This window comes from Puma concolor, chromosome B3 (assembly GCF_028749965.1).
Source record: "Puma concolor isolate L17-30 chromosome B3, mPumCon1.1.hap2, whole genome shotgun sequence".
Lineage (NCBI taxonomy): Eukaryota > Metazoa > Chordata > Mammalia > Carnivora > Felidae > Puma > Puma concolor.
In genome coordinates this window covers 16,676,646-16,690,300 of record NC_141672.1, presented here as the reverse complement: position 1 = coordinate 16,690,300, position 13,655 = coordinate 16,676,646, and the positions used below count along the sequence as shown (strand labels likewise).

General features: G+C 42.1%; 1 protein-coding gene across 2 annotated transcripts in view; it reads left to right on the top strand.

Annotated features, from left to right (window-relative positions):
• The window catches only part of GPR65 (G protein-coupled receptor 65), a 94,537-nt gene that overhangs the window by 70,976 nt on the left and 9,906 nt on the right, over nt 1–13,655 (top strand). For both annotated transcript variants that reach the window (XR_015252100.1, XR_015252099.1), the window contains exon 3: nt 5,214–5,324. The gene's annotated coding sequence lies outside the window, so the exon portion shown is untranslated. The remainder of the gene's footprint in view (nt 1–5,213; nt 5,325–13,655) is intronic.

The following is a 13,655-nucleotide window of genomic DNA, read 5'->3' as shown; positions in this document are numbered from 1 at the left end:
TATCTAATGCCAAGCTCTGTCCCTCTCCTTTTTCCTGCCTCCACTAATCACCCTTCCCTGATCAGGTTTATGTTCTACCAAAATACATATGTTGAAACCCTGACCGCCCATGATGGGGTTAATGCCCTTATAAGAAGAGACAGGAGAGAGCTTGCTTCCTGTCTCTGGTATGTGAGGACCCAGCAAGAAGACAGCCATTTGCAGAGAGAGAGAGATCTCACCAGAACTCAAGCATGGTGGTACCCTGATCTTGGACTTCCCAGCCTCCAGAACTGTGGGAAATAAATTTCTGTGAAGCCTCCCAGTCTATGATATTCTGTTATAGTGGTGCACACTGACCAAAACAATGGCTCAAGCTTGACCACCTTCTGTGGCAAAGAAAGGTAGGCCAAATATTCTCTCCTCCTTTTTCTTCTTGCAGCTGTTGCAGGCTGTACCATCTGCCTCCTACCTCCAGAATTTTCCAGGTTGTAATTAAGCCTTGTTCTCTATGTTCAGGAAGCCTCCTAAACTCCAGCCTCAAAGAATGGCTGCCATGGTTCAGAGCTCAGCTAGCATCCAGCCAGGGAACTGTCAGTCTCCCTTTCTTGAAGCACACCTCTCCACTGTCCCCCCCCCCCCAACAAAACCCTATGACAGTTTTTTTGACTTGGCTTCTATGACCTCTATGTTACTTGGATCTGGAGATATGAGAATGCCACACCACTCCCCATGAGGCCCAGATTCCCCATGTCAATAAACTATTGGGTGAGCTCCCTTCAAAAGTGTAGCTTCACTTTACACAGGATGGTTGGAGTGGGTAGGGATGGATGGTGATAGTAACAGGATCAATAGATTATCTTAGGGGGCCCCTGGGTGGCTCAGTCGGTTGAGCGTCCAACCTCGGCTCAGGTCATGATCTCACAGTTTGTGAGTTTGAGCCCCACCTCGGGCTCTGTGCTGACAGCTCAGATTCTGTGTGTGTGTGTCTCTCTCTCTGCCCCTCCCCTACTTGTGCTCTGTCTCCCTCTGTCTCTCAAAAATAAATAAATGTTAAAAAAAAAAAAAAAAGGTTATCTTAGAAAGCCATTAAGAGCATGTCTGCCAGCTCCCTGTCACTCTCTTAAAAGCATGGGGGAAGTTATCTGCTCTTCTCAGGTTGGGGGCTTTACAGGAAACTCTGAGAAAACAGAGAGTCACGTGCACAAGCAGATTATTCACACTATTGCATTGATGTGAATGGGTCGTTCATTGTCGATATAAAGAGCTATGGAGGCTGTGTGTCAAGGTTGGCAGTAGTTGAGAACCACAGCTGCTGGGCTCAGGGAGCATGCATAGTGGGTATAGTGGATATACACATAAAGACAACTTTATAACCAGTTTCTGAGCATCCCTGTGTTGAGTGGGCAAAGGCGCCCAGAGACACATAGTGAGGACAGTTCCAATCAGTCAGCAAATATTAGCAAGAACCTTAAGTGTGCTGGGTACAGTAACAGGTATTGGATGTGTAGAAGTGAACAGAAACCCAAAGGTAGTGGAAGGGAGGCAGGTTTCATTTGCAAAACATCATTCAGGCACCTAAAGGATAAACAAAAGCAAACAAAATCCCTAATGCACTCCTTCCTAAATGGATTTGTTAATTGCATTCATTGGGAACAGATTATAATATCAATAAACTACAGTATATATAGGAACTGTGTATAATGAACTGACTTGCTATTCAGTTTTCATGGGGAACTTGGCAGTTTTTCTGCTAAACCATGAATCATACTTATTTGAAGACCAATCCCCCCCCCCCCCGCCACCCCGCTATTCACGGGAAGACCAGCGCTCATGGAAGAGTCCCAATTGCTCCCTCTAGCTTCCCAGTACCAGTCTGGAGAAAGCTCTGAGCATCATGCATCATTGCCTCTAAACCGTTGCCAATTTCTCAGAGTGTTTTAAGAACTAGTATAAATGGTTATCTTTAAATATGCATCAAATTGAAGGGAAAAAATGAATAATATCCTGGAATTGGCACTCCATTGATTCAATCAGTGAGCATGTCCGCTTGCCCATCTTCCATCACTGTGACTCATAGTACCCACTTCCTGCACATAATAGCTACTTTCCATTTGCTAACACAAGAAAATATTTTGCTTTTGGTGGGGGGGGGGGGGGGGGGCTTTTTTTTTTTTTTTTTTTTTTTTTTTTTTGGTTTTTCTGGTTCCCATGTATCAAAATCCTACTAGGTGCTGGGAACTTTGTACAGATGATCTCTTATAGCAACCATAGAAAATAGGCAGTGTTATCCCCATTCAATAGATAAATGAAAAGACATTAAATTATTAAATTATTTGCCTACACTCAGGCGGTTAGCAAGTGGGGACAGAGAATTTTGAGCTCGGTTTCCCAAACCCAGAGCCTGAACTTAAACCCAGAGCCTTACACCATCTCTCTAAAAAGATTAAAGAAAAAAATGGGAGTTCTCTAAAAGCCTCAAGATAGAGAACATAACTATGAATTTTCTCTATCTTAGTGGTGTTATGCCAAAATGAGGTTATGCACAGCTCTCAATCCTGCTACATTTATGAGTTTCCAAAATCAGCGAATCTCAGCGTAAGCCTGTGCATCATCTGGTTCAACATCCTTCCTAGATGCTCCCCATCTCCTCCCTTGGGTCCTCCAAGCCCCTGCTCATCCGGTGCTGGGGATGAGAACTCCCAGACTTCCCAGAAGGCCCTTCTATCTTTGTGCAGCTCTGAGAGAAAACGCTTGCTTATTCTGAGCACAAATCTCATGCCCTGTGGTTTCCATGCACGGGTCTGCCTTTTGGGGACTCAGAATAATTTTAATCCATCTGTGACATGACAGCCCGTCTTGTATTTGAAGGCACCTCTCACATTCCCAAACACCTAAGCCCCCTTGGCTTTTAGAAATACAAATATGACAGGATTTTAAATCCCTTCTTATTCGAGGCACTTGCTTACAGTCTTCATGTTACCCTCGCTGATTGCAGAAGCTTCTTGACTGGTCTTCTCGCTTTATTCTTAAACTGTTGTAATCTGGAGAAACTCCACTCAGAAGCAAGAATGTCTCCTTAAAATGTAAATACGACCATACCTCTCTTCCACTCAAAACCCTCCAATCACTTAACATTGATAACAAACTCCATACTCTCTATCCCGGTATGTTAGAAGTTCACTCTTGTTCTCAGAGTGGGATAGGCAGCTGACCTGACACAATAAAATTCGGCATTTTTGCAATGGGCAATGTTGCAACTGCTCTGTATTTTACTCACATTTAGACAAATACTTGTGGACTATGAACAGAGTAGATTCAAAAGTAAATTTGGCTTGCATGATCTGAAATGCAAGCAGGTCCAAAAGTGAAAAACCCTAACTTCTAGCTCTGACATTGGGAACATGTTGCAAACTTTTCAACCCCTTGATGAGCCCAGTTCTTCTGGTGTGAACTCTAGCTTTCCATTATTATGAACATCTAAAATGTAGCAAGTTTACTTTTAATTTTCTCATCAAAAAAGGACATTCCCCAGTCATTCTAAATAAACCCAAAATACCACTGCAAGTATAAATGCAGTGTGTTTAATGTTACAGCATCTAAACTAGGAGTAATCAACGGGCCCTGAAATTATGTATGAAATTCCATAGGAGTGTGTGTGTGTGTGTGTGTGTGTGTGTGTGTGTGTGTGTGTATGTGTGGGGAGGGGGCGGGAAACACAGCACACACTATGAACACTACCCTACCCTACCATTCTGGCATTTTTCTCTTGGATTGTAGTAGTATGTTTATTTGTCTGCCCTCCCACATAGACTATAGACTCTGAAGGCAGAGTTCACCTCTCCCTTATTGTCCTGGGTTCTACCCCCATGGTCCGGTGCCGTGTCTAGTAGCCACGTGGTACTCAGTATATATTGGCTTTAAAACGTCACAAATTAATGAAAGGGCATTCTGACTCCTTTTTATGGAAACTTCATGTGAATCACTGAAGCCAAATGGGAAAACCAGATACGTTCACCACGTATCCATTCGTTCATCCACTACAGTTGTTTCTTGAGCTCTCACTGAGAGCTAGCACCGTGCTAGGCCCCACAAGTCGATGCAAGTGTGATGGCCAGCTCTCATGGGATCTTCAGTCCAGTGTTGGAGACACACATTAAGTCAATAATCATGGAAAGAAGCAATTATAAACTGTGATAAAATGAAATGAAGGAAACATGCAAGAGAATCTAATTTAATGGTGGGGCCTTAGAAAGGCATCTTGGGGACACTGGTGTTTCAGCTAAGAGCTGAAGGATGAATAGTAGTTAAGCAGGAAGGTCTCTCCACCAGCCCCAGCAGTGAAAGTTTCTGTGCTTCCCAAAGGGTAAGTTTCCTGGGAGACCTCCCGAGGTGTAGGCACCTGCTGTGGTACCTTGTCTCCAAAGATGGCACCATCAATTCCTGCCTTCTTTGTATCCACATGCCGCTCCATTCTGTTGAGTTTGAATTGGCCTTTAACTGCTTTTACTGATAGAATGTGGCAGAAGTGGTGCTATGCCAGGCCACTCCTTTTTCTTGGAGTGCTGTGCTGCCATGTAGGAAATCTAGGCTGTTCAGCTGGAGAGGCGGGCACCAGACCTATGAGTGAGGAAGTCATCCTAGACATGCAGTGCATTTGAGCCTTCTGATGACTCCAGCCTCAGCAGCTATTTCACAGCAACTGCATGAGAGATGCCAAGCAAGAATTGCCAAGCTGAGCCCTGTCAACTTACAGAACCATAGCAGATAATAATAGATTACGTTAAGCCGATAAATTTTGGGGTAGTCGATTTCACAGCAATAGATAATCAGAATGCCTTCCAATGACATATTAAGACTCATGTAGGGACTTGGTCTAAGAGATCCAGTTTGTATCAGCTGACAGGTTCTCCTGAGAACGACATGTATTCAGATCCTTTTACTTGGGAGAGCAGGAAAGAAGAATTTGTTCCTCACAATGGATCCAAATCTTACCTGCCCACATATCAAACTTACCTTTGCTCTGGGCTGGAAAGGAGTAGCCTAGAATATCTCTGACAAGACCTGACAATATCCCCGACCTTTGGCCTGAGTCACTATGAGAAACTCTACCAGTTAACACACTTCTGTTGTTTTCAAATCCTTCATAAAAGTCCAGCTCCAACGGAAGCCGACATGGTGCTTCTCTTTTTCAATGGGTAATTTCACTGTCAATTTCATCTCTTGCTTTTCAGGATCCAGGGTCTGCTGGAGGAGACCCCCTTTCTGTTGTTATCATGTCCTTCAGATGAGTAGAGGGTGCGGAGTGAGAAAAAGGAGAAGAGGAATCATGCCTTGATGCATTGGTAAGAGTGTTTTTGTTTGCACATCTTGCATTATTAATATTCCTGTTTAGCATAATTAGCTACCTTCTCCAGCTTACAACCTGCAGTGTTTATGCCTCCATTTGATAGCTCAGCCATTAGCAAAGCAGTACAGTTCCCTGAAGGCTGAATGCAGGTGGTTCTGAACAATGCAGGGTGCCAGTTGCTCAGAAAAGCAGGCGACATAAGCTTTAATTGATGCTAAAAATATATTCGCTAGAAGAATCAGACTCCTTCAGTCTGTCTGCAGCAGATAAAAGCATCTATGGATTAAAAAAGGCCTGGCAGAACAAAAGAGAGGTGAACAAATGGGAACAAATGAATTTTATTAATGGAGAAAGAAAGACAGCTAATACAGGACAATATTACTTCTCTTTATTCAAATAATTGGCAGTCCATTTTACATACACAATGACTGTTGCTTCGGAACATAATTTCAGACTCAACAAAGCAGAGCAATTTAAGTCCTATCATGCCTTGTCGTCCAGCTTTGGGTAGTCTGGTAAAAGTAATTCAACATTCCTTATGGAATCACAGGCTATGAAAGCTGGAGGAGAGCTTAGAGACAGAATTATATGATGTATTATTATTATTATTATTATTATTATATGTTATTTGTATTATGTTGATATGTGTGCATTTCAATGGTCTGACTTACTTCTCCATCAGCTACTAATCCACTACTCAAGGAAGAGTTATCCATGAAAGAAAAAAAAAAAAAAAATCCACATTGACCTGTTAGAAATGAGTCAAGAGTGAAAGAGTACACACATATCGGAGGGGGGGGCGGCGGTGTAAAAGTGATTCTCCCCAGTTTGCTAAGCAGAGCACTGCCCTAGCATCCAGCAGGACCTAGAAATCCACATGAAATAATGCTCTCCATATATATTAATATAGTGGTTATTATGTGCTGGACACTGTTCTCAGTGTTAGCTATATTTAATTTATTTACTCCTTAAAAATGCCTGTCAGGTAAACACTATTAAAATCCCCACTTGATACCTTAGAAAACTGAGACATAGAAGTTACAGAAGTCTCCTTTGGTCACACTGTTCGTAACCAGAGTCAAGGTTTGGACCCAGACAATCTGGTGCAAAAGTCTGTGTGCTTCTCCAACATACTATACTGCCTCCCAGTTCAAATTTGAATGCTTCCCAGGGTGCCTGGGTGCTCAGTCAGTTGAGCGTCTGACTCTTGATTTTGGCTCAGGTCATGATCTCTCAGTGGTGAGATCAAGCCCCGTGTTGGACTTCTCTCTGAGTGTGGAGCCAGCTTGGGATTCTTGCTCTCCCTCTGTCTCTGTCCCTCCCCCACACTCGTGCACATTCTCCCTCTCTCTCTGTCTCTCTCTCTCTCTCAAAATGAATACACATTTTTTAAAAAGCAAATTTGAATGTTTCCATATTTGCCAGTTATCATGCCTATATTACCCTGAAACAAGTTATTACCTCATTTTTCATGTGCAGAGTGCTTTCACGTACATTCTTCCATGGGCTCTTTGCGTCAGCTTCGAGAAGTGAGCATAACACAAATTATTAGTTCACAGATGAAGGAACTCAGAAGACATTGTCCTCAGAAGCCAACTCCTTTATGTTTCTGACAAGAAAAGCAAGCTGAATATCTAAAAACGTTTACAGAGAAATACTAAAGTAATGCAAATGATAGAAAAACGGGTTAAGACATGAAGAATATTTCACTAAAGAGTAAACGCTTGGCTAGTGACCATATAAAGGACATTGAACATTATTAGTGAGGAAGGAAATGCAAATCAAGGCCAGAATGGGGCACCAATTTCCATGCCTTTCCTGGGCAAAAATGTAAACAATCATCTATGATAAGTACTGGGGATGAATCTATCACATGCTGCTGATGGAAATGTGAGTTTGGGAAAGTTGACATAATCTACTAAAGTTGACCAGTCATGTCTCATGACCCAGAAATTCCACTCCTACATATATTCTGAAAACAGAGTCTTACATATCTATAAAAAATGTTCACATCAACATTGTTTCCAATAGCAGAGAAACTAAAAACAACCCAAATACCCATTAACATGAGAGCAAATGAATATTATGAAAAAAATTCATTTCGTGGAATATTATGTAGCAGTTAGTAAAGAGATTATAAAAGCACATACCAACACATATGAATCTTAGCAATATAATAGTAAGTAACAAATAAAGCAAGTCTCAGAAAGTAAATAAACCTATGGGGCACCTGGGTGGCGCAGTCGGTTAAGCGTCCGACTTCAGCCAGGTCACGATCTCGCGGTCCGTGAGTTCGAGCCCCGCGTCAGGCTCTGGGCTGATGGCTCAGAGCCTGGAGCCTGTTTCCGATTCTGTGTCTCCCTCTCTCTCTGCTCCTCCCCCGTTCATGCTCTGTCTCTCTCTGTCCCAAAAATAAATAAACATTGAAAAAAAAATTAAAAAAAAAAAAAAAAGAAAGTAAATAAACCTATAGGAAAAGGAGAGCAAGGGAATGACAAATAGATTTTGGAGGGAGAGAGCCAGGTGCATGGGCTATTGAAAGGATTCCATACAGGTAGTTCGATAGGTGGAATTCTAAAATGACTCCCAATGACCCACGCCCTTAGATAATCACCTCCCTTTAAGTGTGAGTGGGACCTATAGCTTGCTTCTAATCAACACAACATGGCAAAGGTGATGGGCTATCACAACTGTGATCAAGTTATGTTATATGGCAAAAGTGAAGGGGTTTGAAGATGTAATTAAATTCCTTGACAGTTCAATTAAGTAATCAAAAGAGAGATTATCCTGGGTGGGCCTGACCTAATCAGATGAGTCCATTAAGAGGACTAAGGGGTCAGAGGCTCAAAGCAGCAGACAGTCTTTCTCTCCATTGCTAGCTGTGAAGAAGCCAGCTCCCATGAATTCTATAGCCTCAAGGAAACCGATTCAACCAACAACCTGAGGGATCTTCCTTTGTCAATCTTCCAGATGAGATCCCAGCTTGTTCATGACCTAAGGCTTGTAAGACTCAGAACAGAAGAACCAGCTAAGTTATACCCAGATTCCTGCCCTACAGAATCTGCGACATAGTATATGGATGTTGTTTTAAACTAAGTTTGTGGTAATTATTGATGCAGCAATAGAAAACTAAGGTAGATAAAGATTATTAGCAAAATCTTAGCCTTTGTTTTAAAATGTAGTCCACCTGTATTGATTAAATTACTAGTAAGTAACTAAAGCTCATTCCATCTTCTTTTGATGAGATGCAGGAAAAGAAAGAGTAAACGTTAAATATCCCATTTATGTCTTTGGCTTCATTTATAAAGCAAAAGACTAACAAAGAAAAGATAACAAGGACAGCATGTCCAAACTCTCTGCTGGGCACGCCTCCTGCTTGAAGAAACTGAATGCGAACTGTGTGGCAGAGTCCTGGAAGGGGGCGGCATAGCCTGTAGCACTCTTGGTGACCTGGGGAGGGGGTCACCAGATGGACCATCCAAAGACAGTGACTGGTGCAAACACCTTACCTGACTGGGCATTACTGGAGGTAACAGCCTGATCCCCTCAATCCTTTTTATGGAGAAGGTAATATCGTTACTGGATAATAGGGTGCACAGAAGTGTGTGCACCGAGAAGGCAAAAGGCAGAAGCCACAGGTGGTAGAGGACTTATGATGGAGAGTAACTGAGTCACCATAATGCTAGTACGATAGTCTAGGAGGATGGACCCATCCTGCTGAAAGGGTAACCAGACAGACCTCTCAGGTGACCACTGAGATAATTCTTTATTTTTCTGACCTCTCCATCTATCCTAAAAGCAAACATCTCTAACTTGAGATAATATAAGAAGGTCTGTGTCTGTCCCTCAAAAGAAACTGCCTAGTTTGTGGTGAAGAGCATGAGTTCTAGATCTAGACTTCCTGGGTTAGTTTCCAAGTTCCTTCACTTCCAGACAATGCAACCTGGAGCAAGTTACCTAACCTCTCTGCGTCTCTGTTTCTTCATCTGTGAAATGGGGATATTATTAATACTTACCTGATAGGATTGCTGTGAGGATTAAATAAGTTAATAGTTGTAGGGTGGCCCAGGTGGCTCAGTTGGTTAAGCATCCAACTCTTGGTTTCAGCTCAGGTCATGATCTCACAGTCTGTGGGTTCAAGCCCCACATCAGGGTCTGCACTGACAGCATAGAGCCTGCTTGGGATTCTCTTTCCCTCTCTCTCTGCCCCTCTCTGTGTGCTCTCTCTCTCTCTCTCTCTCTCTCTCTCTCTCAAAATAAATAAACTTTGAAAAATAATAGTTGTAAAGTTCTTAGGGTACTTGGCACATAGCAGATGGTGTATAATTGTTGAATGAGTAAACCTGTCAGAAGGAGAACTCTTCTTCCCTACCCATGTGGAGAGACGTAAATTAATGTAACACTCTAGGCTGCTCCCCAACCTTAGTCACCCCATTCCTAACTTAGCACCCAAGGCAATGGAATGATTTATCTGATTGGAGAGTATATCAATTAGAATTGGATTCAGCCTTGGAGCACCTGGGTGGCTCAGTCAGTTAAACATCCGACTTCAGCTCAGGTCATGATCTCACAGTTTGTGAGTTAGAGCCCCGTGTCAGGCTCTGTGATGACAGCTCAGAGTCTGGAGCCTGCTTTGGATTCTGTGTCTCCCTCGCTCTGCCCCTTCTCCTCTCTCTCTCTCTCTCTCTCTCTCAAAAACAAATAAGCATTAAAAATTAAAAAAAAAAAAAAAGAATTGGACTCAGCCCTAAGTGACAGGAAATTTAAAATAATAGTGGCTTAAACAAGGTAAAGTTCGTCTCTGTCTACCATACATAAGTACAAGATAGGTAGTCCAGGGCTTCTATGAAGTCTCCGGGACCCCCGGCTCATTTGTAGTTTGTATGCCATCGTCAAAATTCATTTTCCATTTCGTGGTCCAAATGGACACTCCAGCTCCTTAGTCTTGGCAGAAGGGATGAGGAAAACTGGGTAGAGAAGCTCAGATAATCACTCTTCTAGAAACTGAGCAGACTTGCTCTTATCACCACCCCACCACACCATCCCCCTTGACCTGGGTCACAGGGTCACACCTAGCTGCAAGGGATATTGGGGAATGTAGTCTTTATTCTGAGGAGCCACCATGCCCACTGAAAAGTGGGGAATGTATTACTGTACAGGAAGACGGGATTTAGCTGATAATTAGCAGTCTCTCCATAGTGAGTTTATAAGGAAACACTCAGAATGCTTAACTTATACACTTGCTGGGAAAAGGCTCATCCTAATCTAGCAGGTCTGGGTTCTTATCTGCCTGATTCTAGGGATCAGCAGTAGACAGTTGCCTTGGCCACCAGTAGAAGCCATTTTCTCCAATATCAGGTTGGACACCACAAAGGAGATACATTTATCTCCACCTGCTAAACAAGTTTGTCTTCTTTTCATTGTTTCAGAACCCAGGTAGGGAAGCTGGGAGATAGTATTATAGACCTTTCAAGATTTCTGATATAATTCAAGAAAAGACACACACGGAATTTGTCAACACACACAGGAGTTGTATAGAATTTCCTACACTGTGGACTCATGTCACAGAGAGAATCCGGGGTATATTTGTAGCTACATTTCAATTCAGTACTCCCAGATCCAAATTTATTTGGTGGTTAAATATATCTGGATGTACCCTTTTAAAAAGCTCCAGTGAAAGCAATGCCAAGTCACATCCTCTGTTCTGGGAAGATTTGATACTGAGTGGGATCCAGGGCTTTACTTTAGTGTCAGTCCTCTGGCAGAGTCGGTTTTGTTGGCTCTGAACTGACTATTCTCTACCATGTACTGTTTTAACATTTAGAAAGTGTCCATTTTTAGCAAAATCACAGCTGTGTGCATGTAGCATATTGGTGTGGAGGAGGGTTACATTTCAACTTGTTATATTAGAAAAGTAAGAAAATCACTGACTTTTAGATCTGGAAGGAAACTTAGAGATCATTGAGCCAAGCCCTCTTATGATGGATGAGAAAACGGAAGCCAGAGCGGAACAGGGCCATATCCCTGGACACTCACACTAATTCATTATAGAACTGGACGAGAGTCCCATAGCTGCCAGCCCAACCTACTTTCCAAACGCCTACTCTACTTTCTTCCACCCTCCACTTTCCCTATAGTCAATAAAATTAAAAAAGAAATGAAGTGGGTTACTTAAGTTCTCTGTGCCTCACTTTCCCATCTGTAACATAAGCATAATAATGCCTACCTCACAGAACTATTTATAAAGATTAAATTAAATATAACTGCTACTACTCTAACACAAAATAAGTGAACCTCAAGCAGAGTAAGTACTTGATAGTACCTTTTATCGAAAGAAGACCCCATATATGTAGCACCTGGGTGGTTCAGTCAGTTAAGCATCAGACTTCAGGTCAGGACATGATCTCACAGCTCATGAGTTCGAGCCCCGCATCAGACTCTCTGCTGTCAGCATGGAAACCGCTTCAAATCCTCTGTCCCTCTCTCTCTGTCTCTCCCCCCACAAAATAAATAAACCGTAAAAAAAAAAAATCTAACCAAAAGAAAGAGACCCCATATAAAGGTTAAGAGTGCTAAATTGGTACTGATATAATGCAATCATTCTGTCACTTGCCCATTCATTCATTCAGTCAAGAGCGAACAAGCAGTTATTGAACTATGCTGTGGCGAATGTTGTTCTAAGTTCTGAGAATATAAGGTGAATCCGATAATGCTCATAGGGTAGAAGAGGTGATAGATGACTAAATAATATATTAAGGACCAAAAGTGAACAGTATAGTATGAGGTGTAAGAAGTGACCAATTAATTCTCTTGGTTAAGGGTGTGACAGGAAAGGTTAATAGACTCCCTGATGACCTCTGAGAATGGTTTTCAAAGTCAACTAGAAATTTGTCAGGTGGAAGAAAATCCCTAAAAGAAGAAGCAGCAAGTGCAAAGGCACTGAGGCATGAAACACCATGTTATTCAAGTTCCGGGTTGTTAGAGAATAAGGTGCAAAGATGACAGAACTAGAAGATAAGGTAGACAGGAACCAGCATATGAAGAAAACTGTTCAATCCATGTTGGGGGGTAAGAGTTTGTCCACAGGCCGTAAGGAGCTTGTTGAATACTTTCAAAGAGAAAGACATATGGCCAGAGTACCTTTGGTGTGAGTTGAGGAAAAGGGGAAATCTGGTGAGGCAGAAAGCAAAGAAGCCAGTCAGGAGTTGAGGTCGATACTGCAAACTGTTCACCAATATCCTTTCTCCCTTCTTACATAAAGATTAAAATTTTTACCTGGACACCTGAGCTCTTTCCATAATTTTGCTATTGTTGATAGTGCTGCTGTAAACACTGGAATATATATATTATGAAATATTACTCAGCCATCAAAAAGAATGAAATCTTACCATTTGCAGTGATGTGGATGGAGCTAGAATGTGTATTAAGCTAAGAGAAATAAGTCAGTCAGACAAAGAAAAATACCATGTTATTTCACTCAAATGTGGAATTTAAGAAAGAAAACAGATGAACATAGGGGAAGGGAATAAAAATAAAATAAGAGAAAAACAGAGAGGGAGACAAACCATAAGAGACTCTTAACTATAGAGAAAAAACTGAGGGTTACTGGAGGGGAAGTGGATGGGGGGGATGGGTTAAACGGGTGATGAGCATTAAGGAGGGCTTGTTTAATATGTGAGTGATGAATCACTGAATTCTACTCCCGAAACCAATTCTACACTGTATGTTAACTAACTTGAATTTAAATAAAATCTTAGAAGAAAATTAATTAATTAATTAAGTAAAATAAATTTTTACCTGGACGTAAAGATGTCCAGAATGAAGATTACATTTCCCAGCCATCTCACTGCAGTGAAGGGAGGCCATGTGACTAATCTTGCCCAAGGGGATGTGAGTGTAACTTACATGTGAAAGAAACCTCTTGGTCCTGACTCAAAAGAAAGGGATAAACCCTCTCATTTCCCATCTCTCCCTTCTTTCTTCCTGAATCTAGGCTCGATGATAAGCCATCTTGGGTCGTACAGATGAGAACAGTGTCTAAAGACAGCAGAACAACAAAATGGAAGGAATCTGGGCCCCTGCAGAGGAAGAGGCCCCATCCCAGCTTGGGTCATTAAATGACAGAGAAAAACACTTCTATCTTGTGTTTTAAGCCACTATGACTCTCTTCCTAGATGAAAGGAGATGATCCGAGGCAGGGGCAGAAGGAATGGGACAGAGAGAACAGATCTGAGGAAAGTTGTTGGACTTATTCACAGGATGTAGGAGACAAGAGAGGGGGTGTCACCTGCACCCCTTACGAGCCTTTGTCTGAAGGCTGGGTGGA